The following is a 24966-nucleotide window of genomic DNA, read 5'->3' on the forward strand; positions in this document are numbered from 1 at the left end:
AACAAATCCAGAATTCCAAAAGGGGTCCCCCTGATCCAGCAAAGAGGGATCAGGGGGGGCCAGGAGGAACTGCCTAAAAGCAGGTCTACTGCAGCCAGGGAGTGCACAGAGTAAGCTGCTAGGAAAAGGCTGTAGGTTAATTGAAAATCCAAATCAAGTGAAGGCTAGAGTTCACAGATGCACCATTCTTAATCAGAAAGGATTAAGGAATTCTAGAGGTTTGGAGGGAAGGGGATGTGGGCATCTCATGTTTCCACCACAGGACCATCCATCCCATGATCAACTGCGTGTTGTTCACACCAAGGAATGAGCATGGTGTTTGAAGGCAGGCTGATTACCACATTATCATACCAGCATTGTGCCCACTGTCAGGGACTGTGTCATGGTGTGCCACACTCAAGTTTGGCATTCTAGAGCCTTCTTGCTCCCTGTAGCCCATAGATCATGTGAGGGCACGAAAGTGACTCCAGAGATGTAGGATTACTGGCTGTACCTTCCCTTCCCAAGAGCAACCAGAGCCCTTATCCCACCGAAATTCCTTCTCCTGGAGATATGATCTCCCCAGAAAAAATCATCCGGCTCTTTTCTCCTGCAGGTTTTCTCCAAGGCTCTCTTGGAACTGATCTGAACTTTTATTTATTTATTTATTTATTTATTTATTTATTTATTTATTTATTGTATCTTCTCCTCTCATCGTTCTTCTCTTTTCCGTAGGGGAGAAAATTCCAGAGTATTATCTCTCTAAAATGTGGATTGAGGATGACTCCCTGTGCACTTCAGTGTGACAAGGAATGGAAGGGGTCACCTCCAGTGTGATTTCTGAGTCATCCCCCAGGTGTTATTTACACTCTAGCAAGCGAACAGCAACAACAACAAAAAAAATCTTTCAAGACCCATTAGGAGATCCAATAGTTCATCCCCTGCTCCTTCTCGGGACACATTGATCTCCAGGAGCAGCACAGCTGAAGTTACCCATGAGAAACGGTGTCCTGTCTTCTGAATGCCACTCCTAATGACTCATGTCACCAAGAAGGATTTCTGCCATTAAAAACCATTTCCAAATCTCACTACCTTGTGCCGGGGCTCCCAGATGGATCCACATTATTAGGGTCCGAACCAAGAATGTTCAGTGTCACCTGAGATGTCAAACACCTTTTCATAGAATGGTGGCATTTTGCCAACTCAAGATTAAGTGCCTCCTCCTTCATGGCAGCATACATAAAGACCCTTTGTCTTTCAGATCCATGATGACCTGTACTGACAGCACTCAGGAGACAGACAGGGGCATCACCTCAAGTTCAAAGCCAGCTTGGTCTAGAAAGAGAGTTTCAGGCTCGCCATAGCTTCACACGGAGACCTTGTCTCAACACAACAATAGTTAAAACACTCTTTTTGATGCTTTTGTTGAAAATTATCTATTTGAGTAAAATCATAGAGCAACAACAATCTAAATAAGTGACAATCACTTTGTTTCAGATTAGAAAGGAAGAAAGATCCTGGGTCTGGAAGTTAGAATGACCTAGTCAGATTGCAACTTGATTGTGAGTCCGTGAGCAAGGCATAAGACTGTCCAGGAAGAATGGCTCATTTTGGAGGAATGTGACATTATTGGGAATCTCCCCCATCTAGGATCTCAGGCACTTCCCAGTCCAGAAGGAAACCATGGGGCTCTGCTGCCATCTAGTGGTGGACTTTTCCTGCTAGCATCTTCTAAGAACACCACAGTCCTATCTCTTTTTCATTTTCCACCCTGGTCGCCTACCTTCTTGGAAGACCTTTGCAGAATACACCTGAATGCTTCACATTCCCAGGCCATAGATGAAGAACATTGTTAGCATCCTAGAGGGTCTCCCCTCTGTTGGTCTCTGATTTGTTGTGAGGGCATGATTTCCCTCAGAACCGAGAATGGCCCTAAGTTAGAATTGTTACAAGATAATCTCAGTGAGGGACAGTGAGACTTCACCCCTTGAAGTGCTACTGGGCCCCTCTGCAGTGACTGGAAGGTTTGTGCCACTGCATGGGTGTGGACATCTTTTTCAGTCTCTTCAAGCCTCCACAGCCTGGGTAAGCTGCTCTAGAAACACTGTTGGCATTCAGACTGGCCCTGAGGAGTGCAGTGAGAAAGAGCAAAGAGGCCCCTGCCATGCTCGAGAGATGGAGAAGTCCCCGAGGCCTGGCATCATCCCCATGAAGGAGGACAACATAAACGTTCAGTAGATGAAGAGTCCCCGTGGGATGGAATCACCTAAGGAGAGGACAGAAACATGATGCTTGAGATAAATATAGATTGCTTTTCACAATGTACAAATGAGAATACTAATTAGCTGAAGAGCTCTACGGGTATGAAAATCTTAGAGAATATGGCTTGTTGCTAGGATGGCTAAATCTGACTTTTTTTTTCTTTTTTTCTTCCTTAATGCTGCATTTGAAAGATTGATGGCCATGAAAGAGTCTGAGGGGACTTCTTTCTTTAAGCAATTTGGCTACATCTAAGAAGCCACCTCTTACAAAAATCAGAAGGTGAACTCTACTTGGACGTTTATACATATGTAAATCGTTCTTCCCCACAGCAGAGCTTAGTACATATACAGTTGATGGCAAGGCACTTCCCTGCCCTTCTACCTCCCTAAGGGGAGAGTATAATGTTGCAAGGGTATAGAATACTCTGATAGTAATATCAGATCACTGTTCTTTGTAAGTGACCCTAAAATACAGCAAACCCTAGATCACCATTGAAAGAAAGTGGGGACATATGAGTATGGGATGACACACTCATGTATATGACTCTCTTGAGTGACTCATTCATAGTTACCTGCCAAGCCTTTGCCATGTCTTTCTGATAAAGCAGCGTTTTAAATATTCTATGAGTGCATGCCTTTAGGATGGTGGATAATCACAATAAATGGTTCGTTGCATAGACTGGGAGAATAGTGAGTCCTCCACTTTCATCATAAGGTAGCATATCTGAAAGAGCACTCCATGAAACATGGGCGTCTCTATACATAACAATAGCTTAATTTGGTGTGATGGTTTGTACATGCTTGACCAAGGGAGTGGCACTATTAGGAGGTGTGGCCTTGTTGGAATAGGTGTGGTCTTGTTGGCGTAGGTGTGTTACTGTGGGTTTAAGCTTTAAGACCCTTGTCCTAGCTGACTGGAAGCCAGTCTTCTCCTAGCAGCCTTCAGATGAAGATGTAGAACCCTCAGCTTCTCCTGCACCATGCCTGCCTGGATGCTTCTATGCTCCTGCCTTGATGATAAAGGACTGAACCTCTGAACCTGTAAACCTGCCCCAATTAAATGTTGCCCTTATACGAGTTGTCTTGGTCATGGTGTCTGTTCACAGCAATGAAACCCTAAGACATGCAGTCATCTCTATTATTGAAGTTCATGTGGCTTGCTTCAACCCCAAAGTATCTGATGGAGTTTTTCTCAGATAAGGCTTATGATTTGGAATTTCTAACAAGGTCAAGGTGACATGGGCACATTGGAGATCCTACTTTGACAAATACTGGTGTCAGAGATTGACCTTGGAGTCAAAAGAATCTACTTTGAGTCATACATTTACCTTCCTCCCAGCAAGCAAGCATGCAAACAAATGCAATCTGCGTTTCCTCATCTGCAATGTATGTAATGAGATCTTCCTGACAGACACATGAGCAAAATTACACAATATTGAGACAACATCAGACACATAGTAAAGCTTCAAAGATGGGGTCTCCCTTTCCTACATAGCCCACCTCTGAAAATGAAGAAAGAGAAGCAGCCAGATGGGGAGGGCATTCCATCTGCTCTAATTCATACCTTAGGATTTCAAACCACAATTGGGGAGACAAAACAAAATTCAGTTATCTCCCAGGTTGTCACAAGGTGAATCTGGCTGACATCTGGATGAGAAACTGAAGATTCCTTTGCTCTGACTTTTAAGTTCAACTTGCAAGGCAACCTCCTAGCCATTTTCTGAAGCCTGTGGAATAGAAACCATCTTAAAAGCTCCTCCACAGCTAGAAGGCCGTCACTCTGCCTACTTATTAGTAATGCTTTCCTTCTGCAGCAAGACTGCCCAGTATGGAGTCACCATGAACATTCACCAGCCCAGGCTGCTGCTGCATGTCAGAAAGACAGCAAGGAAGAACCAGATGCCCTTGCAGAGCAAATACTGTCTGGAAAGCTCACATACTTGCTGGCTCAGCATTAAGGCTCACAGGTGACAAGTGACTATTAACTTTCCATAGACCTCCACTATCTATAGTCCAACAGATTTGAATGTCAAAAGGGCTATGCTGAAAGCAATTCTCTCACTTTGAGGAGAGCCAATCTCCCTTCCTTTCGGTGACTCCCTTGTCATGTATGTGACTGTCATACGAGGTTTTGACTAATCAGCAGGTAACTTCTCAAGTTCTTATTTCCTTCATATATCAAGCTTCGCCACTTACTGTTTCTCACCTGACTGTGGAAAACATTTATTAACAGCTATTTATCGTGTAGTTTTAGTGAGTTCTCCATAGGAAGAACATTTCATGCTGTCAATATGAACATAAATAATTATTTTTATTCAGAGATAGTCAAGTTAAAAACACATATTGCATACAACACACACACACACACATATACACACACACCTTCTTTTGCGGTACAGGAATATTATCGATTGTACCAGCCTTATCACTGAACTTGAATAAGTGACTCTGAGTTATTTCATTTAGTTCATTAAAAAATATATCAGTAAGCTGTGTGGCGGCAACAAATTAAGAATGACTATCTAGCTCCCTTGTGCCCTGAATTCTGCTCTCCCTGATTCCTGCTATCAGGAGAAAATGTAGACATCACTGATTATATTGCAGCATTTTCCCCTTCTGAGAGATGGTTGTCCACACCTAGCAGTTTTCTAATGTTGAGAAAATGTCTAACTAAAGTGTTCTCTCTCAGGTTTAAAATGTGCACAGAGTGATCATACTTTCCCTCGAACATGGGTTTCTGCTGCTGCTGGCTTTTCACAGTGGCACTGGGAGTAACTGGTACACCAGATATCCTGTGGACACCACTACCCTTGGTCTGTAGGCATTCCCACAGAGAGGGTCCTAAGGTAGGTGTTCATACTAAGCAAGGGAGCATCTGAGACCAAGGACCAGGGTCTTTCACAGTTTCACTGATATAAAACCACCTTTTTTACCTGTCTATATCTACCTGCTTTCTCTACACCATATATTGAGAAATTTTTTGTATAGAGACACATATGGGTCCTCACTAACCTCAATTAAATGTGTCAATTTTCCCATTTCCCAATAGGTTAATGAAATATACACACACACACACACACACACACACACACACACACACACACACACTGTATATGAATATGAACTGCCTAGTCCCTAAAAACTACCTACTTTCTTAACTCATTTGATTATCAGGAGAATTAATTAAGATGATGTATGGGGAAATACCAGATTTGCATTGGGCTAGAAATAAAAATACAGACTTAGCTTTCTTTCTTTACATCTTTCCTGTTTTGCCTCGGAATTTAAATATATTTTGGTTTTCTTCCCTCTGAAGGATTGTCATTCTTCTCTTATTGATTGAAATAAGAGGTTTTCAGATGTTTGCCGAAATTGTCTATGTAAAATCTTTCCTATTGGAAAAAAAATCCTCTTTAAAAAGGCAAGTTCTCATCTTTTGAAGTACTGCAAGATTGTCAATTCTTGGACTATTCCTTTCACATGTGGAGCAGTGCTTCAGGCTGTGCCAAAATAGTATGTGATTGCTGCCATCAGCAGCAGCGTGAGCGATCCAACACTGACTCCCTGAAACATGTGGGCTTCGGCATCTCGGTCTATGGCACTAACATATCTATTACCATACAGGTCAGATATGAGCATGCGCAAAACCTGAGATCCTGAAAGATCAACCAGAGGGATTTTAGGTCTTGTCAATAATTACTCTGAAGAATGGAGAAACAGAAGCCTAAGTCTAGACCTTGTTCCTTCTACCCTGCTGCCTCCAGGGCGTCTACTCAAGTGTCTCTGATATTTCAAGACTTTGAATGAGCCTGCAGGAAAGATGAGATCTAATACCAGCTTAAAGCATGAAAAGGCATTCCAGAAAAAGAGAAGAAGCAAGTGAATAGATTCAGAGGACTATCTGCCCAAAGAATTCTATCAGACGGTAAGGATTACTTAAAAAAAAAAAAAAAAAAAAAAGAAGGTTCCAAGCTAGAACACTAGAACAGAAGCATGTGAACTCTGACAGAGGGGAGGTCCATTTCAAGTTGTACTATGTCAGAAGTGGGGGTGGGGCTGAAATCCAAATATAGGCTCTGATGAGTGATCAAGACATAGGAATCGCTGTGGCACAATCCCAACCTTCCTTCTCTATGTGTCACAGCAATTCACATCACACCCAACCTTTTAACATTTACATTTATAATTTGTTTTTGCAGTGACAACACTCAACTTTAGTGCCTTTTACACGCAGTGAAAATGTTCTACCAATGAATGACAGCCCTCGCCTTCCAACTCATATCAGTAAGGCCATGGGAGCTCCATATCAAAATCATTTCTAGTAGTGATGACCAGCAAGTGCATAAAGATATCAATGTCAGGAAAAACCCATGGGGAGAAATGTAGGCTAAAGCCACAGTAAGCATCAACTGACCTTCACTAAAGTACTTCCTATCGGAAAACACAGAAGTGGACCACTGGGATGGCTCAGTGGGTAAGGACACATGCTGACAAGCTTGATGATATAAATTTCATCCAAGGAATCCAGAGGGAGGACACAGAGAACTGATTCCTACATATTCTTCTGATCTATTCTCATTTGCTATAACAGGCAGGTGTACTCACTTCTAAAAGAATAGATGAATGAATAAATAATATACTAAAAAAAATCGCAGGGAACTTTTAAAATACCTGGAAAGGAACAAAGGCGTCAAGGATGCAGAAACAGTGAATTCTTCACACTATTTCTGGGAGGGTAAGTAAACATGGCCATTGTGGAAAGCAATATAGATGATCCTCAAAACATTACAAAAAAATGTACTCCATGATCTCTGCCTCACTCCTGGATAGAAATTCAAATGAAATGAGTACAGTGTTTAAAAAATAAATGCCCATGTTTATTGGTGTAGCATTCATAGAAGCACAAATACAGAATCAACAATGTGTCCATTCTCAGATGACTGAGCAAGGAAGACATTCAGTTCAAGAGCAAAATGGAATGCTATTCAACTACCCTGCCATGTACAGCCTCAGGATGGAGGCTATACATGTCTATGCTGAAATAGAACAGGCAGAGGATCAAATGCCACATATGTCCTCAAATCCACGAACACTAAACATTTTGGGTACGTGTACGGTGAGAGTTTATTAGAAATCACCCGTGACTAGCCAGGGGCCTTGTGATGAGGATGAAGTAGGGATGGAAATGAAGCTGCAAGGTGCAGTTAGCAGGTGAGGTGATGCTAATGTTTACAGTGTGGCAAGTGACTATTGTCTATTATTAATCAGGCATTTCAAAACAACCACGGGAGCATTCGAAGCTTTGAGATACAGGTAATTAATAATATTTGAGGAGATGCAAATGATGGTTACCTTGATTTGATCATTACATACTGTGGTTGTAATAATGTGCCCCAGAAATGAATACAATTATGATGTCAATTACTTTAAAACAGAAAAGCAAAAAAAAAAAAAAAAAACTCTCTGCACACCATAAGGAGTTGACAGACTCTTACATTCCATATAGAATCACAGATGTATTGGTCCAATCCACTGCTATTTGTCTTGTGTTGCCTCAAGCGCCATTTCCCAGACTTCAGTGATACTAGAGGAATGCACTTCTGAGCCTGTTGGATATTAATGTAAGGAGAAGGAGTTAGGTTCTCTTAGAGTTTCATAACTCACGGTATGCATATCTACAGGGCTTGTGGTAGACAGTGGATACAAGAGGCACACCCACTTTTTAAGAAATGTGCTGTATTTATCCTGTATGCATGTGTCTCATGGTGTGTCTACATAGGTCAGAGAGCATCTTTTAGGAGTCTTTTCTTCTCGTCCAGTGTGAAAGCCCCAGTGCTTGAACTCAGCTCCTTGGGCTTGGTGCCTTTGATTTTGAACCAATCTGCTGGATTATTGACTCATGCTTTGTTGGCCTCAGCAAGCTGTTAGATAGCGGGCCTAACAGGAGAGGTAGAGTGGAAGGCAATGAAAGTTGAATAACCAAGTCTGGAACTAAGCTGCTGGATCCGAAGGACAGTGGATATTCTGTAATACCATTTCTTGTCACTGTATTAATTTCATTAATATCCTCATGGTTCTGGTAGGTAGTATTGCTTGCCTAACGTACCTGATGGCTTATAGAAAGTGTACATAACTACCATATGGGGAAACTGATTTTATAAAAAATATATTATTACATTTTTTCTTTCTTTATTCTGCGTGGAAATGGGGTGTCCCTATGGCACATCATGAATATGCACTCATGTACTATGAGTAATCAAGAGCACTACTCACAGGAGTCAGTTTTCTTCTTCTACCATGAGGGTACCAAATTTTGTTTCTCAAGCTTGGTGATCACCACATTTATCCATTGAGGCATTTTCCGTCACCATGATAAAACATAAAGACCAAAACCAACTTTGGGAGATAAAAAAAAAAAAAGGCTATTTTGCTTACAATTTCAGATCATAGCACATCCATGAGCTCAAAGCATGAACTCAAGACATGAACTTGAAGACACACCCATTTGGTATTCCAACTGCATTATCTCACAACAAGGAACTTACTTCACAATAATGAATGTACAGAAGCAATCATGGAGGATGCTATGTGATGGCACATAGACTGTATTATGCTTAGCTGCTTTTCTTATGCAGTTCAGGAGCATCCGCCTAGGGAATAGAGCCACCCTCAGTAGGCTGAGCCCACCCATATCAATTAGCAGTCAAGGCACTCTCCCACAGACACAAAACAATCTGATCTACACAATTTCTCACTTCAGATTTTTTTTCTCAGATAAGTCTGAATTCTGTTAAGTAGACATTTAAAGCCAACCAGAACAGCAGTGAAGATACTGATTTAAAATTAAAATTGTTACCCTAGTATTAGCTATTATTTTTTATATGGTCAAATTTCATTAATAGAGATTTAGACGTTATCGCCATGCTTTTGACATCATAGATGTGGAATTCTAGATCATTGTAAACAGGTGACTACACTGTAGCCACTAATAAGGTACCAGGTTGATAACTGTTTATTGTTGGCAAAATACTATACATATTGTTAGCATCTTAGCTAAGTTAAAACCCAATAAGAAAAGTCCAAAAACACTAATGAGTACAAAATCCTCACCTTACAGGCAAGTAGAAAGACTCAAGAAATTGCCTGGATCTGATTGGCTTGTGGGAACATCTGTGGTAGATTGCCTTGATTGTTAATTAAATATTCATCACTACTGTGGGCACCCCACTCCCTTGGTAGGTGGCTCTGAACTATAGAAGGGTAGCTATGTATAAGTCAGTCTGAGAGCCATTATACACCATTACCTACGTCTTTCCTGCTGTACTTTTCAGGGGGCAGGGCTGATCTAGTCTGAGGTAATGCTGTGTGGAATAGCAAGCAGGCTTGCCCTCAAGTTCCTACCTTGTTTAGATGCCCATATGAATTATTGCCTCTGCCTTGTACCTTCCCTAGCATCCTTCTCTACACCAGAATTTTGAATGTGTACTTTTGACCTCTTCTCACCTTCCAGAGAGCCCTGGGTTATGAGATGGATATGTTTTGTGTCTGTCAGAATTCATGCCCAGGCTTAATTTCTCAATGCCACAGTACTAGGAGACTGGACTCTCGTAAGATGATTACATCATGGAGAATCACCACCATTATGAACAGAACAATGTCTTTCTTAAGAGACTGAGCTAAGTTAAGTCTCACTGTCCTGGACTAGTTACTACAAATGCAGCTAGTCATAAACTAGGTGACCCCTGTTTCAGCTTCTCTTCCATGAGCCTCTAGACCATCTTACAAACCTACTTGTAACATATGCTGTCTCTCATATTGTGATATAGCACGGGCTCTTGAAAGATGCAGGTGCCATTGTCAACTTCACTGGTTCCATAACTCTCACCTAAAGAACCCTCATTTATTCATAAATCAACTAGCCTGTGGAATTCAGTTGAAGAAACAGAAACCCAAATAACACACCAGAGTTAAAGAATAGCAGTTTATTCACAAGGAAATGAGGCTGGAAGGATAGATGTTCCTTTCAAAGCCACACACTGTAGCAATGTGTAGGTCCCTCCTGTTTAACGATGTAGCCCTTGTCCTGTGTAGATCTATGTGTTAGTTCTTGTCAGGGAAAGCCTTGAAATGAGCAGATTTCAAAAAGTCATGATGGGTTTGTTACAATGCCTAAATAATTGAAAGAAAAACCTGAAAACAGCACAATAAATCACATTCCTACAAGACTCCAAGAATCCTAATTATTTAACAAAACCTTTCCAAAAAACAGAGTGGAACATTTAAATATTATAAAACAAGGAATTTTAATGTTTGTGAGCGGTTCCTGGTGATAGAGTGGGTGGCCAAACGGCAGGCAGGTTTTAGTGTGTACCTGTGACTCCCTCTTCAAGGAGATAGGTCACAGTCCCTGAAATGTTAAACCATCCTGGCAGATGCTTTATTTAGGAAAAAAAGGCAGGAATGATGCTTGTTTCATTGTCTTGGGAAATGCTGCATGTTTGTTTAGAAAAATGAAACACAGGGAAATTTGTGAATAGCAGCCAGCACTGTTATAAAGGGAAGGGCCTGAGACAGCATCAAAGAGAGTTACTGCTTTTCACCTCAACCCATACAGCTTGTTGATTTGATCCCTTTTGCCTGCCAGGACAAGAATGTCCTTTATCACAATTCTGGAGCTGGTAACATCTAGCTCTCGGTGTCAAAGTGACTGCATTTCCATCACTTTTATGAGGAAGTAATTCTCCACCTAGAATATCCTGCTAGGAAAGTGCAGTCCTGAGAGTCTAACGTTCAACATCATTAGTTTTATCAACGTTAGAAGAAATCCTGTGCTCACAGGACCCAGGACATCCTAGCCTCTCCTGGATGGCAGGTTTTCCAGGATGGGTGACTTTGATCACTCGAAGGTGTTCATTTGTGCGTGGAGGGTGTTGAAAGACCCCAGTTGATAATGGGAAACTGTTGGTTTCACATGTGATCCAGACCTCTGTGTTCATCCTTCTGTCTTCTGCTTGGAGAGCTACGAGAATCTTAAATGGATGTGGAAAGAATGAATTAAGTCAAAGTAAGTGTGTGATATCTGACAGGGGTATGGCCATGTCACGGACCCCAGTGCTCAAACCCATGGGGATGGTAGTTTTCTGCATATAGGTGAGGCTCAAAGGGATGTCAAAGCCTTCCTCTTGTCAGATCAAAAATATTGACAGTGTCTGCAAGTGCCAGTGTTTTGGAATGAGTGACCAGTTTGTGCAAAAGCCAGCAACTGCAATTTCTTCATCCCAAGATTTTACAGCCGCAAACTGCTCCCCTACAAAGACTTCCTATCCAGACTAGCAACCCCTCCCTCTGTGCTGTACACAGTAAACTCTCTCAGTTTTGTGGGTTGTTGTGTAGTAGATGCTGATCCAGCAGATCAAGTACAAACTACCCGATCCCAGCTCTTCTGTAGTGTGTCTGGTTGGCTGCCCTCTCTTCATTCTCATGCCACTCAGTCAGATCAAGTCCAAAGCAACTCAGGATGAGGCATCTGCAGCAGTTTGTAATCACCCTCAGAAATCTCTTCCACTTGGAGATTTGTTTATATTGATAGATGTTTCAATGATTTGAATAGGAATGGCCCCAAGGATTCATGGGTTTGAATGTCTGGACCATAGTGTATGACTATTAGGAGGTGTGGCCTTGTTGGAGGAAATGGTTACTGGGGGCAGGCTTGATGGTTTCAGATGCTCAAGCCACAACCCAGTGTGATAATCTCTTCCAGCTGCCTGTGGATCAAGATGTAGAACTCCCTGCTCTTTCTCCAGCATCATGCTTACTTGCCCACTGCCATGTTTCCCACCATGATGACAACGGAATAAACCTCTGAAATGCCGAGCTGCCCCAGTTAGATGTTTCCCTTGATAGGAGTTGCCGTGGTTCTGGGGTCTCTTCACAGCAATAAAACCCAAACTAAGATAGGTATCTAGGAGTCTAGGAACTTCTTGGGGTTAGGTCTTTGATCAGCAGCTCTGTGACATCGGATCCTCTTTAGGAATGACAGAAGATGGCTTCTCTTTAGGAGAACTTCAATGAACCATCGGTTTTTGGTTTAATTCTTGTATCTGGGAATTATAAACTGCTCCTTCTTCCTCCTCTTCAGAGAAAGGAAGCAATGTGTTGCTTGCAATTGAAAAGTTTCATTTTCTTTGGCATTTCCAGTTTTGCTCCACTGTAAAATACGTTATACCCATATCTTCCTAACAAGTTGCTAATTTCCAAGGAACTTACAAGAGTTATGAAATAATAACACACAAATACTCAAAAAACGTTGCTATCTTTCAGACACAAACACACAATTTTAAACTAAAAGCTAGTTATAAATATAGGAAATGGTATTCAGATAAAAAATTTAAATGACATTTACAATTTTTTGGTACTCTCTAGTGTGGTCTGAAAAGCACTTAATTTAAATGCATATTGATGCTTAGACTGGCATACCATTATATGAAATTATCTAAGGAGACTCTCTGGGTATCATGCCCACTTGCCATCAGTGGTCAAGAGCATCCAGACTATAGTTCCATATTCCACTGTCCTGACTGTAGCCTTGGACCCTGCAGCTATTCTGTGAACCACACTCACACTCCTTTGAAAGTGTGATTTATCAGTCTCCACGCATTTAACTCTACGGCACATCCATGTTTTGCCTCGTAAGCACTCTTACCTCTGTTCAAAGGAGGGCCCAAAAATAATTCTAGCCAGACGTTGGGGATCTGTGCAGAACTCTCCTCCTATCTGAGAATTCACAAAATCAAATGTGTTGTGCCATAATGATTGCTGAAAGTGAAACTCCATATTTGAGAAGCAGACATATGCATACATGGCTCCATTTCTGAAATTGCTCTACCATGAGATTTCTTTTTTGTCTCTTACCAAAGCAAAGGAAGTTAGATGGAGAGTGTGAGGCTTGTTCTTGGTGAAGGGCAGAAGTGCAGAGCAGTCAGACTGTTGTGTCTTGGACATTGACGGATGGTGGCTGTGTGGAGAGAGATGGGAGAGGTAACCAGGAGATTTGAAAGTAGAGAGAGGCGAGAGTGCTAACACTAAAGATTAGAGTGAACCTGTGGAGAAACATGTCACAGATGTGCATGTGTGTGTATGTGTATGTACTTATACATGTCTGCATGTTTGGGAAGGTGACCTAGTGATTCTATGAAACCCTTCCTTTTTTCTTCTGTTTCCCTTACTCTGTTGCTAAAACTGACCATTTCAGGCTGGTTAATTTATAAAGGAGAAAAGATTAGTTTAGATTATGGTTTTAGAAGTTATGAATCCAAGACTAAGTGTTTGCATCTGGTAAAAGACACCTGTTGGGGGTCTGCTACTACCCCAAAACTGAGTATCATATCTGAATGAGAGGGGTTTAGTTTGGTTTTGTTTGGTATTTCGTTTGTTTTTTGTTTTTTACCATAAAGAAAGTAAGTGTCTCAACGCTGAGGTGCTCCTGACAAGCTGCAAAAATGGGCTTTGCCACCATGAACATGGAAGTTAGGTGGTGTGCACATAAGTTTGGAGCTGTAACTAAAGACATAGCTGTGGGATGTTTTCGTTATAGTGAAAGTTCTGTCATACTCCTACAAGCACTGTCTGCCTGTCTACTGAGATCACTGGTATTTATATGCATATCATTTTGAAGATGACATCCTTCTATAGAAACACATCACATATATCACACATATCTTCTGTTGATACCTACACCATTGGGTCTTCCTATTTCAATCAGAATCAAACAATCCCTTACTTATATACATACATACATACATACATACATACATACGTACGTACATACATACATACAGTCTCCTTTAGAAACACATCAAGTAAGTGTTAAAGACATAAAAGAAAAGTTGCAGTCTTTTTTCACAGTGGCCTTCTAAGAATGTGAAAAAGGTTCAATGGGGTCTAAGGGTGGGGCTCTGATTAAAGAGAATTAATTCTCTTCCAAGAGAGACAGCAATTAGTAACTTCCTCTTTCTCCATGACACGAGGGCAGGACGTGAACCAAGCGGGACTCCTTTATCAAAGCCAAATCTATTAACAGGTCAACTTTGGAACTTCTAAGTGACATATCTGCAGCGATATCGTACAGCAACAGCCCAAGTGTTTAAGACATGTGAGGTGTCCTCTTAAGTAGCCAGGAGCTTTTCATACCTTGCTCCATCCCTCTTGTTAGAATACTGGTGCACCTGTGAGGATTCTAATTGCTGGACATTAGACAGATGGAAGAGCGACTTCACCGTCAGAAGAAGTGCACAGTCATTAAAGATATGAATACCACACCGCCCGTAATCTTGAACTGCAGATTGCTCAGCCGACAAATTTCTTTTGAAATTGGTCTTTTAATATGTACAATCCAGGATTGTGTCTTTGGCTGACTATAAATCAAAGTATGGTGCTATTTCTAGATGAGTTTGCTGCCATGGCAACATGTGTGAGGTCACTGGGAAAGCCCTATTGCTAGGCAATGTGCAGGGTGTGGGCACACATTTCTTGCAAGATGGGCAGAAATGTCAAGTCTTGAATGGAAAGGGTGATACCGGATGCATAAAACGTAAGCAAGCAGTATTGATGGCTAATTATATCATTTTTACTTACTGATCTCTGGCTTTCTGAAGAAAATATCTGAGCGTGTGGCTGCTGAACTAATGGCATTAAGGTGCTAATATAATATTGATTAATACAGGTTTCTCAGAGGTTAAACAACCATTGGCTTCTGCATAAGTTGCATGGGGCAGGACAAAATGCGGAACTATACTTGATAAGAATCCATAAGCTCTGAATTCCTTAAATGCTGCTGCTTTGGAGGAAGTAAATGCAAACTCACTATTTAGCTACAAGAGAAATCTCTGGGATCAACCAAGCTAATACTGGGCCTATAGGTCCCAGTTCCCTCTGCACTCTCCTTTGGACATCAAATTTCAGTTTCTCAATGGCAAACACTGCAGATTGTTTCTCTCCTTGTTTTGCCAAAGAATTCAGTACTTTAATGCTCCCTGTGTTGACATTTAGCCCACAGAGAGAATGCACAGAATCCCAACCCTCAACATCATTGCATCAGGGAAGATTTTTATGGGCAAACTCCTGAAAAGGTTGTACTAGTTACTGTCTTAATTACACCAAAGAATCCCCTTATCACTGGAAAGGGAACATCCCATTGGACCCAGGAGAGAGGCCTTTCTGCTGTGAGGAAGGAGTGAATCAACTCAAGATGCCTCAGCACAGCCAGTGCAGCCGCTCTTTGGCTTCAGACTTTGGGCATGCTCCTTTGACAGGAGGAGTTTGTTTCCTAACAGTCTCATGATGCTTGCTGAATTACACATTCACCTCACCAGCACCCCTCTACTCACCTGGAGTCATTTTGGAATCTGCTGGGATCTGAAGAACTGCATGCTATTATACTTTCCAGCCACACTCTGGGAAGAGTCGCCCTGTGATAATCTAATTTCCTTAAGAAACAACCTTCTGCTTCTGTCTGTCTTTTTCTTGGGATTGCACCTGACAGACTGAAGCTTCTATATCAGATTATTATGTCACAGCTCAGATATTTGTCAAAACAGATTCTTTCCTGCCCTTCATATTACCTTTAAGTTGTGCTGTCTCGAGGTGCAGACAAAGCCAAACTCTACTGATGAGAAAAGTTGCTGAAAGGAGGAGAAGAGGTCTCCTGGAGAAAAATGTCGCACCCGAAGGTTACAAAAGAATTTACTAGATTGTCAGCATCATCACGTGTGTATGCGAAATACGTGTGTTCACACCCTCATTCATGGATATGTTGGTGCACATCCAACGTTAAAGAAGGAAGCTAAAAAAGGAATTCAGTAGATTATCAGCATGCTCATTCACCCGTATGAAATGTATATGCTTCTCCATTCACAGATATTTGGTGCACATCCAATGTTAAGGAATGAAGCTAAAATAGAAAGAAAAGAAGACAGCAAGAGCATGCTTTCTTCTCTCTGTTAAAATAAGGAGAACAAGACTGAACAAGAGGATGGGGTAGGCGCTACACTGGGAGGACCAGCATTGCTGGTTCTGTGCACACAAGCGTAGATACATTTTCATCACCAAACACATGATGGATGGTTGAATAATGTCTGAAATCTTCCATGAAATTTGAGGATACATGCCGCTTAGGCATCACACTTCAGTAGACATCATATTACTGTGAAATAGTTGACTCGTGCTGCCTATCTGAGCATATGTACAGAAGCTTGGGGGTTCCATACTTCAGCATAGGCAGGATGCAGGAGAGGAGATGAAAGAGAGACAATACTGACTGCATGATTTGAAGACCCCTGTACACAGTTAAAAAAAAGGAGACACTTGCTGTAATTGTGAAGAGCTTCAAAACAGGAAGAAGGCATTCAAGTGAGTGTGAATGCCTCTGCAGACCAAGATCCTGTAGCTTCAGGAGAAGCAGAAAGGGCTTCAGATCTGTGTGGCAAGAAAGATACCCAGAGGGAAAGCGACTTGAGATTTGAAGAGCAGTCAGTAGCTCTGGGCACCCTGCTCTGTAAGATGTAGTAGGGCAGTTTTCTTGATCTTCATGCTAGGAACAGTTTTTGAAAAGCACCAACGCCCTTTATCTTGCTGCTAACATCTTACATAAAACACAGGAGGGAGGATCTCTTAACAGAGACAGACACTGCTTAGTCAAGCATGGTTCCAGGCACTTCCCGAGTCCCACTGAATTTCCAATATGAAGATAATTTCCTTTTGCAAGCCCACAGTAACTATGGGCACTCCAGAGAGTATGCCCAAAGGAATTATCCCTGCTTTTAAAATATTTCACCAGCTACATCTTTGACTGTCTCATCACATCGAACAGAGTTCCCAGCGTAATCCACTAATTGGGAACTGTGTCTTTCGCCATATCCATTTTGTTGTATAAATAAGAAACATTCATGTAGCATGTTGTAGTTGCTTATTATAAAGTTGATCATACAGTTTTAACTGGGAATATTACTTTCTACATTTCAGACATGTTTTTGGACTCTGAATAATTCCCTACTTATGAATTCAGTTCCTGGTTTCTAGGAAGATTGCTTGATATATTCTCTCTCTCTCTCTCTCTCTCTCTCTCTCTCTCTCTCTCTCTCTCTCTCTCTCATACACACACACACACACACACACATACACAGAGAGAGAGAGAGACAGAGACAGAGAGTTTTACTAGTTTGTGCATTATAAGAGATCAGCTTTCAGTGAGTAGACTCATGGATAATTTGTAATCAATAATGATTTTCCTAGCCACAAGTTCCATATTTATTTAATCTGTCTCCTGCTGAAATTTAGACAGGGGTTTGAGGGACTAGAACCTTATCCTCCTGTTCAGTCTTCTGGGATTCTGAAAGCAAATTGCTCTTGGAGCTGTGAGTTACAGGAACAGGCTTAGGAGATGGAGAGTGGTTCCTGACGGAAGACCTCTAATCTTGGGTGTCTCCTGTTGCTATCTTACATCTTTCCTACTCTCCTCATCCTTCATCTACACTGCAGATTATTTATTGAGAATAGTTGGAAAGTTAAGCCCCTTATATGAGCTTCATTTCAGTTCCCCACTATGGCTTTCAAGCTACCCTACAACTGTGCCTGGGAAAAGGAAAAATTTAATTTCCAGATGAAATGGGGAGGATGAAATATTTAAGTATACATGAATTGTTCATGTCAAAACAGTCATTGATTTGGGTATGATAATCTCTAAGGGAGCATTAACAGGATGTGACTCTCGTGTGCTTTCCAGATCATGTTAGAATGCTGCAGTTTTCAGGAATTGGAGAATCAATAGCCCAGTTTAACTTTGTTAACATAGCACTTGCCAAGTTCATTAACCAGAAATCTCCTTTCTGCTTGAACATTAAGGAATATATTGTGCAATGCTATTCAGATGGATCAAGGCAGGCCATTTGCCTTAACTACGGCTAGGACTGAATAACAGGAGAGTGGCATTACTATCATTAACTATGATGGGATAGATAGATAGATAGATAGATAGATAGATAGATAGATAGATAGATGGATAGATAAATAGGCAGATAGAACAGAGAAAACCTCGGTGCATACCTTAGAGCAGTTCAAATACAGCAGAAGAGGTGTTAGCACACAAGCTGCGTATTCTACTCTCTTTTAGGGCTGCTATGAACTTTCAGACTTTTAGAGCCCCCAGTTTCCACTAAGACTTACTTCCACATAACAGCCACTGGAGACAATACTGAAGTACTAGTGGATACAATAGGAAACAAAATAAAGGAGCCAAAAAGGAAATCTAGAGTCAGGTTCCTGGGTCTGTCCACGTGGATGTGTACTCTGGAGCTACACATAGAGACTGGAACTGCATTTCAGGCCCCAGTTCACCTCAGCTCTCTGTTCCACTGCACGTGTGACTAGAGGGTCATCACTTTCCAAAACGACATTGGCAAAAAGTTTATCTACCTTCTCTAGACACTGGTGGAGAGTGAAAAATACTGCATTCTCCCCAGTGTCTACTGTAACCTTCACCAGCAGATTCGTGGTGCCGCCAAAGTTACCCAATAGATTTCAAGGAGTTGACTTATATCCTTTAATCCTGACTATCAAAGACAGTACATAGTGGCTGCCATTCACTCTGTGTGCTCATGTTCTCTGCTCCTCCCCTCCACAACATGGCTTCCTCGCCTCACTCTATTCTGCCAGGTTTTGCCACTGACCCTCTCTTGATTGTTGTTATTTTTCATTCCACTATTTTGAGTCAAGATCTCCTAGTAGGGCACAAACTGGCCTGGAACTCTTGGCAATCCTCCTGTCTCGGGTTCTTGCGTGCTCAGATTCCAGGTGTGAGCTACCATCTGAGGGGTCACATACCAGTTGTGGCCAGCTGAGAAATATCCATGTCACGTTCTTCAAACAATAGTACAAAGACTGTTGGCTGTATAAAAAGATGCTGTTTCTTTATTTCTTTACAAGTCATGCATCCGATTATATTTTTAATATCAGGGATAACGGGTATTCCTTGTCACTTTGTTCATTGTCTTGGGAAGAATTTTTAAACTGTAGATAATAAGGTCATCTGTTCTTTTCCAACGCGTCACCCTCGGTTGGTTCATTGCTTATCAGACCTCATTACAGCTACCAACAGCAGGTGGTTCTAGGATTGATGATCTGCCTTGTGGCTGAGAGATTCAAACACCCAGTGTTCATTCCTCAAAACAGAAACCAAAATAAGAAACATCAGTAAGGCGGCGGTGTAGAGTGAGATTGCCCGTTGTTTGTATTTCCACTCAAAGAGTACAAGCGTGTCTCTGGGGATGAGGGTAAGCACATTCTACAGCTTTTATAGGAAGTTAAGGCTAAAGCTAGGTGAACCTTCCCCAAGATCTTGGTGTACTTCTGGGAGGTTGCAGAATGGGAGCTGTCATTCCCACTGAACATTGAACTTCTCGGGGGAGCTTTAAGCTACCTTGACACCTTGTCTTCAGTCCCCAGACACTCTGAATTAATTGTTTACTTGTTCAGTGAAGCAGCTCAGAGGCATGGGGAAGTTTCTAGCATGCCCAGGCACATCCATACTGCATTGTGAATAGAACTCTCATACCTGGGTTTTGTGGGCCTTGTTCGTGTCTAGGCAATCTCATTCACTGCTCAGGTATTCATGGTGTTTGGGAATCACTGTGTACAAGATTAGTTAGTTCTCTGTGGAGGTATACCTCAGTCCCCCATCACATCGATTCTTTGCAACATCAGAAACCCCTCATACTGTGAGCTGTTTCTCCACTGTTCTTTTTCCTATGATCTACAAAGAGGTTGAATTTTCGAAAGGCAAGAGCTACTTATCCTAAATTAGCATCATGGCTCAAGTTCAGGATGTAGTCCCAGCTAATCTGGAATTCGTGGCGACCCTCTAGTCTTAGCCTTCTAAGGCCTGGGAGTGTAAGGGTACACCATTATGCCTTGGTTAAATTTCTCATTCACTTTGTCAAAGTCTATAATGATTGTGTTTGCTTTTTATTCTGGGGACTGAACGCAGGTTCTGGTACATTTCAGCAAGGCAGGGTACCACTGACTTTCATTCACTTCCATTGCACATGTATCTCCAGCTTTTCCCTACCTTTCTAGTCTGGTAGCAGTAGGAAGATGGGGGTTCAATACTATTCAAATATTGCCTAAAATGTACTTCTCTTGGTTCCTAGGTTCTGAAATGTAAGTAACTTAGAAACTGTTACTCATGAACTTCCACCAGAGACACACAGACACACAGACACACACACACACACACACACACACACACACACACACACACAGAATGTATACACACATACACACACAATGTACACAGATACCAAAACAGACTTTTCTTAGCTCTTAGCATTGGATATTGTGTAAATGATTTTACAGCTTTATTCTTTTTTCATATTCAGTGTTCATATTTGATATGTAATATTTATTCTCTATTGTGATACGTATAACAATATATCATTTAAATGTTTATAACATATACATGGTAAATCAAAAGCTATGCTCAAAAAAATTCTCTCCATAGCAGTTTTTGTTTGCAATTTATATTATTCATTTATAATTATTGTAATCCTACCTGTGTGTTTGCATTCACATATGCACGCACATCTGTGTGTAGATATATGTATACATGGAGATGTATATACATTGGGTATATTCCTTAGTTGTACTTAATATATGGAGGAATTGTTTTTTTTTCCTCAACATAGAGTTTGTTGTTTGGATTTCCCTAGATAGCCAGCTTACTCTATGGATCCCCCACTTCTGCAGGAATTACATCTAGGTTACCATCTTATATGACTTTTATATGGTCTTTGAGTTCTGGTCCATACTTGTACTGCAAGTGCTTTACCTACCTAACCACATTGCCAGCCTATTGTCCAGCTTTAAATAACACTGCTTTTAATAATTGTGTTTAATCTCATGAGCAATGACTATAAGAGGCTTTTCCTTCCATCCTCTATGATATGCCTCAGTTGTTCACTCATTTGCTTCCTCTTCTTCTATGGGTCTTGTTTCCCTGTTTTTCTTTCCTTTTGCTATATAATTTTAGAAATTTGATGACTGAACTCTCTCTTGTGAAATCCACATTTAAAATATGACTGGGTTATTAGGCAGGGTCTTTAAGGGTAATTAATATTAAATACAGTGTTTGGATCTCATCAAGAGAGGTGATTATAATACAGACTTGTTGTGAGAACTATCAATAGAGGCAGAATGAGGGGCAACACTAGAAGCTGAGGAAAAGGTTTCAAAGCAGGATGCCATCGGGAAATGATAGCAGTTTGGAGATGGAGACTCTGTTCCCTTTAAGAGTGTAACCCTGGTAGGTCAACTATGCTCCAGTGGAAAGTCACACACCAGAGGTCATAAAAACAGGATAGACTGGACTTGCTGGGTTTAAAAAAAAAGACACAAATTTAGAAGGGAGTCTATACCTGAGAGGAGCTGGAGGAACGGTGAACGTGATTGAAATATATTATATGAAATTCTCAAATAATAAAAAAGAGGGGAAAATAGAGTAAAATTTAAAAGCTATTAAAACTAACATGTTCAGCACAAAGGACAATAATAACACCAACAAAAACCAAGCCACCAACAACCAAACACTAAATGTCAAAATCATAAAATGAGAGATATTTGGTTTAAAAGTCTTTGTGGTTCAAATGGGATAAGCAGTACGCCTCGAGTTTCTGGAGTTCTCTATGGAGCACTTGTTGTGGGAAGTGGGGCACAGCACAAAACATGTTCCCATGGACCACTTCCAAGCTTGGGCCAAAATCCCTCCTGGGATATTTGCAGTAAAATTTACCAGTCTCTTGAGTGCCAAACCCTAAGGGGGATTTTCTCTCCTGTCAGTGACAATTAGGCATTTCACAGGGAATTCTTGGAGAATGGCCCAGATCAGAGTTTTGAAGGGCACTTTTGTGTCATGAAGGATTTGGGCTGCCCATTTCTTCTCTTGTGCTTCCTTTGGCTTACAAATTACTGCAATATCTACATTCCAGAGTCAAGAAGGCCTTATCCTGCCTCTCTTCTAGGAGAGAGCCTTGGAGAGCAGAGATGAATTATCCTTCTAACACTTAGTGATATTTGCTAATAAGACTGCCTGGGACTCTCTGCTGTTGGTGTACAAAGTTAGTATTACTTATAACATAATTTCATTCATTATAGATGTATGTCTACTGAATTTGTTCTCCTCTTAGTGGGAACCTAGGTAGAGTATAGCCATGAAGAAACTGCTCTTCTCCACTTCTGCACTTATGATGTACAAGTTATGGACTGGGCCACCTTCATAATTCTTTTTTTTCTTTTTTTTGGTTTTTCGAGACAGGATTTCTCTGTGTAGCCCTAGCTGTCCTTGAACTCACCCTGTAGACCAGGCTGGCCTCAAACTCAGAAATCTGCCTGCCTCTGCCTCCCAAGTGCTGGGATTAAAGGAGTGCGCCAACACCGCCCGGCTCCTTTCTATTTTTTATTGTCAATGGCAGCACAACTAACAACTTCTCATAGCTGATATTAGTGATATATAAATTTTTACTTGTAACACTAGAGTTTGCATACTTTCATTCACATGCACCCAGCAGATATAGAACTCCCAATGCTAGGTTAATTCAGGATTAAGACCTGCAGCTATCAATGGGTCCCCAGTAGAGTAGGGCAGTCTAAGAACAGCCTGGAGCCACCACCCAGGAGGACTTTGGTTATAAGTGAGGGATATAAAAGAGTGGGCAGGTCTCTCTTGTCATTTCTGGGATATTCACAGAATATCCATATAGTATTAACCTTGTGATTCCAGAAGCTGCTGCAGCCATGGATGAACAGAGCCAAAACACGCTGAAAGAATACACAGGCTGCTTGATCAAATGTGCATGCCTTCCCGAACGGTTGGCTTTGAGTTTCATGTCTTCACGCTCAATTTCTAATCTTTTAAAAAATTACTTTTGATATGTAAGGGATAGGAGAAGAGGAGGGAAATGCAAAGAGAAATGGAACAGAAGCTTGGCCAATCATCCTCACTTGGGAAGGGGTACTCTTCACGAATAGCAGGAGAGCATCTTTCTTCAGATGTACAGAAAACCACTGAGCGAGGACCTTCAGGAAACCCCTCCTCAGGGACACAAATCAAGAAGGCAAAACTCACACAAAAATAAAATGGCTACAGTATTTGAGAATAAGTTTCCAAATTTCCAATTTGGGGCACTTTCTTAGAAATGTATTCTTGATTTTTTTCAAAGTTTGAATGAGGGGAAATTAAACACACAGTATTTTTCATAGCATGTGAATCAAGACAACATCCCCCAGAAAGCCCAGAAAATCTAAATAGATATGGTTTGAAATTTCCCAGAAAGATCAAAATAGCAAGTTAGTCATGTGAAATTTATGCTACTAAGAGTGCCTCCTACTACCAAAAGCATCAGAGATAGTAAGTAGTTAGGGTTAGTGGAAAAATAAAAGCTGTCAAAAACATCAGCATACACTTGTTAGTTTGGGTATTTCTTAAGTACTCTGTTATGTTTACATGTTATATTTACATTTATATTCACATGTGCACAGGTGCATGCACACGGTGTGTGTGTCAGAGAGGAGGTTGACACAGAATGTCTTTCTTCAGTGCCCTCCTCTTCATTCACTGAACTGGAGCTCCCCAATTAGGATAGTCTAACTAGCTCACTTACACAGGAACTCCTCTGTATTTACCTGCCCAATACTAGAGTTAAATACAAGCTGACATGTTCTCCTTTATTTTCTGTGGATGTCGTGGATCTAAACTCCAGGTCTCACCCTTGTAACAAATGCTTTATCCACTGAGCTCTCAGGCCCACACTTTACATGGTTAAAAGTGGAAGCACCATCCTGGGCTGTTCCTTTACTTAGAGATCTCATTCTGTAGGCATCTTGGCTGGCATGAAACTCACTCCATAGCCCAGGATAACCCTGAGCTTCCACAAGCCTCCAAACTGCTGGGACTACACATGTTAATCATCAAACTCACCTCATCCACTGTCATAAAAAGATCCATAATCTATAAGTGTTTGATGCTGCTAATCAAACAAATTTTATACTAGGTGGTGGTGATGTAAGGCTTTAATTGTAGCACTTGAGAAGCAGAGACAGATGGATCTTTGAGTTTAAAGCCAGCCTGGTCTACAGAGCAAGTTCCAGGACAACCAGAGCTATACAGAGAAACCATGTCTCAAAAACAAACACAAAACTCAAACCTATGAGTCAACCAATCAATCAATGAATTAATAAACAAACAAACAAACAAAACTAATTTTATTTGTATAAATGGCACAGTCAAATTTGGCCAAAATTAAACTTCCTTGTGAACTCTTAGGCTTTTCCCTAACATATTTGGACACACTGCTAGCATAGAGCAGGCACTGAACTCAGATTCTCTGGCTTCAAATACACTACCTTGTCAGATCACTGATGATGGATGAAATATGAAAATTTTGCAAAATAATGGAAATTATGTATGGTTTGTTACAGCCTTGCCAGGTGTCGGGTGAATGCTCACTAAAATCACAGCCAAGACGCCCGCCCATTAACCTCTCCTTGTGTGCATCACAGACATATGATACTTAGATGACCATGGCTTTACTGCAATTCACTGTAACATAATTAGAGTCTGGTCAATCAAAGGGGAGTACATGACACAGAAGAAATCAGGAGTGCCATTTGAGGAAAAAAAAAT

The sequence above is a fragment of the Grammomys surdaster genome, unplaced genomic scaffold (assembly GCF_004785775.1).
Source record: "Grammomys surdaster isolate TR1022 unplaced genomic scaffold, NIH_TR_1.0 167, whole genome shotgun sequence".
Taxonomy (NCBI): Eukaryota; Metazoa; Chordata; class Mammalia; order Rodentia; family Muridae; genus Grammomys; species Grammomys surdaster.